The 5,476-nt window shown below is 42.8% G+C and overlaps 1 long non-coding RNA gene across 1 annotated transcript; it reads right to left on the bottom strand.

Annotated features, from left to right (window-relative positions):
• Positions 1 to 3,069: 3,069 nt before the first annotated feature.
• Positions 3,070 to 5,206, bottom strand: LOC103649018 (uncharacterized). Its single transcript, XR_002267658.1, has 3 exons — positions 5,072 to 5,206; positions 3,877 to 3,972; positions 3,070 to 3,131 (listed from the first exon to the last, which is right to left on the bottom strand). It is a non-coding gene; the product is annotated as an uncharacterized lncRNA (long non-coding RNA).
• Positions 5,207 to 5,476: the final 270 nt, after the last annotated feature.

Here is a 5,476-nt window from a genome sequence, read left to right as displayed (position 1 = left end):
TTTCTCAGAGACACGCTCTCCATTGTTTGTCAAGGCAGAAGACCCTCTAGAAGTGGATGAATGGATCCGCGTCATTGAACAGAAGTTCAGGCTCCTCCGGTATTCAGAGGTTCAAAAGCCCCTATTCACAGCACAACAATTGTGTGGCCCTGCCAACACTTGGTGGGGAAATTTTGTAGCCGTTCAACCGGCTGGTCATCAAATAACTTAGGATGAGTTCAAGTTTGCTTTCCGTGAGCACTATATACCTGAAGGGGTGCTCCACATGAAGCAGGAAGAGTTCATGAAGTTGAAACAAGGTGGGGATACTGTCACCCAGTATCTCAATAAATTCAACCACTTATCCCAATATGCGATCGATCAAGTCAACACGGATTTAAAGAAGAGGAATTGTTTCATGAGAGGTCTTAATGATCAAATGCAAAGGAAGATGGCTACCTACATTGATCTTTCCTATGGAAGGGCTGTCAGTAATGCACTGGCAGTCGAGGCTAAATATACGGGTTCCGGAAAATCCAAGGGTTACGGAGGTGATAGACCCAGTCAGGGGTCTGAGAAAAAGCCAAGGTTGGTAATCTGACCTTTCAATCCGAATCGCTCTTCCCCACGTCCACCCTCCTACCCTTTCAAGCGACCGGTCTTCATTCGCCCCACCACTGCCCCTGCATCAACCACTCAGCCGGGTGCCCCTGGCACTCGTTTCCCTGCCCTCCCCAGCTCTTCAAATGGTTGTTTCAACTATGGAAAGTCCGGACACTTTATCAAGGACTGTCCATATCAGAAGCAGCATCGATCAAGTAATCCGCAGAGTTCTGGGAATTCCACTCAAGGAAAGGGAAATGCGACAAACAATACCGCGAGCAAAAATACAAGGAAAACGAGACGAATTTACTATACTCAAGTGGCCACAACACCGGACGGCGAACCGGTTATGATTGGTACGTTTCTAGTGGCCAACCACCCTGCAATTATTCTTTTTGATTCTGGCGCTTCATATACTTTCATAAGCAAGAAGTTCATGGAGCAACTTTGCATTCCATACCATGAATCAAGGGAAGGGTTTAAAATTCATTCGCCTGGGGGACAAATATTTACTAAAGAAGTAGCTTTCCAAGTGCCCGTAACATTGCACTACAAAAAACTGGTTAAAGAACGTGGGTGAAAAACCGTCGAACTTAATGTAATAGGCCGTCGAACTTACCATAAGAACGTGGGTTTACCGACGAATATAGCCGACGGCGATTTTTGGACGAACTTAAAGAAGTAAGTTCGACGACCCCCACGTTCTTAACATTAAGAACGTGGGTACCGTCGAACTTAACATTAAGAACGTGGGTACCGTCGAACTTAAGGTTAAGAACGTGGGTTTTTAAGTTCGACGGGAGCCGCCGAATTCTTTCCCATAAGTTCGACGGCACCCACGTTCTTAACCTTAAGTTCGACGGGGCCACGTGGCCGTCGAACTTATGGGTCCTGCGTGAGTCGGCGAGGGCTTCCCATTAAGTTCGACGGTACCCACGTTCTTAAGGTTAAGAACGTGGGTACCCACGTTCTTAACTCTTTTCCAGAAAAAAATAAAAAATACAGAAATGAAAAATTAGACACACATAATATCACATGCAACACAGAATATCACATACAATACAGATGTCAAACACATGGATATATGTTCATATCACAAATTCACTTGGTAGTGAGTGACTAACTCCAGGACCAAACGATGGCCAAAAGAGAGGAACAGACCTCCAAAAAAACCCGAGAGGGACAGAAACTTCAGAAAAAATACACAAGGCTCTTTTGAGTTCCGATGCAGAAAAAACTTGAGGACTCAGGTTCGCTAGCATCACAACCTGGCTATTTTTGCGTGCGTTCTGTGTTTCCTTACTTGAGAGCATATATACCAATCAATCAACCCTGCCCAAACATGGAGAGCATATATACCATCTTAAACATGCACACAAACAAACTTCGGATTTGATAGCAAAGTACTATTTTGTGCATTTGGACCAGTTCATTCTTTCACATACATTGCGAGGTCTCAAGCACATGGAGTTTTACTAACGAAACCAAATTAACTCAAGTCATAGGGCAGGGGCGCCGTACCTCATGTCGACATCGTTACCCTTGGATGCTTCACCTGCCAAAATGGATAAACACATGATGGTTGAATCTTAGTGTTGTAATTACGTCGAGAATTTATTAGTATTAAATAACTAGTTGTAGGTTCTAATCCGTGATCTCCAATTCCTAAATTATAAGTCCCATATAAGGATGAGTACATACATTTTCTAGGCACATTGTGAGTATTCGGCCATTGAAACTGAATCGGTATTTAGGATATGTAAGGTCAAACAAAATAGTGACACAAAATGATAATTCAAGAACAATGAAGGGTTTAGGTTAAGACAGTGGATGATATAACAAAAAAAGGGAATAAAATACCAATGATGTACTTGTATGAATCAAATTTCAAATCAGTCCCCAAAAAAATCTGGTTATATAATATCATCTTGCATGTGAATTGAATCATGGTTATGAAGAATGCTAACTTATAATGTAGCTTATAGTGATTGATACAAGAGTCCTATATAACAAGCAAATACATCATTCTCGTGATGTTCTGCTAACACTGGAAATTAAATGTTTCAGCATGAAATTAGCAACTCTTCGCTTTGCATTTCTTTAATCAAATAGTCATATTTAGAATTACCTCCTCAAATTGAAGAAATATATTTCATTTAGACAGGACAACAAACTTCGCAGAGACCATCAGTGTTGCACCTTCTTGCTCCTATAGAGATCACTTAAGAATCAAACATGAAAGAATTGAAAACATGAGGACTAAAGGCTGGATAATAAATATGATACATCATAGAAAGCAAAGAATAGGAAGCTAAGCTCAGAAGATGCGAAATGTCAATGTAAGGAGTTAATTTTCTTCTATGAAATACAATTATGATGTACTTAAAAACATGAAAAAAATATGGATACTGGAAGAAAACAAATGACATTATCAATGAAAATATGAAACTGGTGAGCATTTCATGAATATATGGAGCAAAAAGCACGCCTCCAACTGTCATACTCTTTATATATTCCAAGGTCCATGCATTTAAGTACCAGCAGTTGTGCTGTCAATATAAAGAAGATACTCCATTTATACGTAGGTCACTTTTTGTATTTTAAATTAAATGTAAGTATTCAAGGTGTAGCTTGAATAATCAAGCATGTCAAGTTGGTCGGCTCAATATAAAAGCACAGTTAAAAATGGAAGGACTCTTTTGGATGTGATTTGTGCAAAGCGAATAGTAACATTCATACTTCAGAAAAATACAGTAGTTGCAATGCAGCTCTAGTATTATTTCAGATCAACTGAACACCAGCTATCGGCAACTATCAAGCTCAATTCATTGGCTGCCCCAAAGCACTGGAAATCTGCTCAATCTGGCAAACCTGGGCTCTACTCAAGTGCAAATTCTACGCTAGCTCATTATCCAAAATTGCATTTGGACTTAGAACAGACTGGTGCAGCACAGCTGGCCGCATAGTCAATGTGCCCTCTCGGTACACAGACATCTAAATATAACCGGGCATCATCTTGAGACTGAATGCAGATACACCAAAAGGGTCTGGTGCCTTGCAACCTCCTGCCCTCCTGGATGGCCCAACCGAACTTGAAACCAGAAAAATGGCAAGCAAGCGATTTGGTACTCGGTTGGTGGAGCAAGATCACCAACACGATTGACATCCGTGAGAAGCAATCAGGAGCCTCACCCTTCTAATTAATATGGGAGATATGAAAGGAAAGAAATGAGAGTCTTCAGGCATCAGGAAAATGGACACCCCCAATAGGTACAACGGCCATAGAATGGTTACCTCCAGCAAGTTCTCGATGCTCCACCTTACAACATTCCTCACAATTCCACCATCTGATCGATCTTTGCACTCAAATTTCTGGTATATTTGGCCCACCTGCATATATCCAAAAAAACACCCTTATCACAAGGCTCCAACCCTTCTCCCTAAATTTCTCAAATACCATGGCTCAAACACACCAATTATAAACAGTAAGAGGAAAATGAACTATCCACTACACTGAAAGCATCTTGTTGATGTACCAAAAGTAAAACTCTTAAACTCATCATCTCTAATGTCTCAAGTGCTCAACCTAACAAACACAACAAACATGTATTGCATTTTTAGCAATAATTTTCTAGTATGATGAATGTTGCAGGATACTTTGGACAATAATGCTTGGGTGAGGGACATCAAGGGGGTGGCTGTCAGCTGCAGCCTTGATGGAATACCTCCATCCATGGGATATCATGGCAGAAGTTGAACTTCACCCTAGAATAGAAGACCGGCACATTTGGTCACCATCCTCTACCGGAGAATTCTCAACCAAATCTGCTTATCATAGTTTCTTTGTTGGGGCTGTTGGTTTTGACCCGTGGAAAGAAATGTGGAAGACTTGGGCTCCACCCCGATGCAAGTTTTTCATTCGGCTAGCTGCTCTGAATTAGTGTTGAACTGCAGATAGGTTAGCTCGCTGGGGGCTTGAGCATCCTGAGAGCTATCAAATGTGTGATCAAGAAAAGGAGAACATACAACATTTGCTCACCTCATGTATCTTTGCAAGGACTGTGTGGTACTCTGTCCTAAAGTTGGTTGGGCTGCAGAAGTATGCTCCAGGGTTAAGGGACAACATCTTTACTGAATGATGGTGTCACAAAAGAGGAAGCTAAACTTTGGTGTACAGTGGGAGCTAAATAGCTCCCTAGTTTATGGTCATGATTCCCCCTCCTTGGTATTGGTCATGTATTAGTGTGTGTGGCAGGTCCTAGTGCGGTGTTTGCCCCTTGGGTTGTATGAGATACGTAACTCTCCTACATGTTCGAGAAAAAAAATCTTAGTATGAACATTTAAAAACGTGAAGATTGGCAAGTTATTGACATTTTCAGTCGATCTCAAATTTGCTGGAATCTGTAATTGATTGCTAGGTGGTGGCTATAAGTAGGCATACAATTGAAACGACAAATTAGGACAGATCGCTGAATACATGTTGTTTAACCTGCAGGAGTGGAAGCCTCTCAGCCGCCTCGAACAGCACAAGCACGTCTGATGCCGATGTGTAACACAGCCTCCAGGTGCCATCGAGCGCCGCGAGATCTATCGTCGTTCCCTTCCCCGCACCACGCTCCTCCACCGCCACCTGCACATGACACACAAAAGCAATCAAACCAAGCACAGCGTCACAAACACCGTCGCGTTGCGTGAGTGCGAATTGTTAGACAGCGGCCGATTAGGCATCGTACGTATGACGGCCTCCTCGATGGCAGCGCGTTGGTCGGGCCCCACGCGCTGCGAATCCGTGCCGCATTTCCTGAACCGCGCGCAGCAGTTCGTGCTTCCTCCGCTCGGTGTCCGCCTGCGAGACCAGCGCGTCAGAAGGTGTCGGGTATTCGTAGGGGGGGTG

This window comes from Zea mays, chromosome 2 (genome assembly GCF_902167145.1).
Source record: "Zea mays cultivar B73 chromosome 2, Zm-B73-REFERENCE-NAM-5.0, whole genome shotgun sequence".
Lineage (NCBI taxonomy): Eukaryota > Viridiplantae > Streptophyta > Magnoliopsida > Poales > Poaceae > Zea > Zea mays.
The sequence above is the reverse complement of the archived record's forward strand: the minus strand, read 5'-3'. Positions and strand labels throughout refer to the sequence as shown.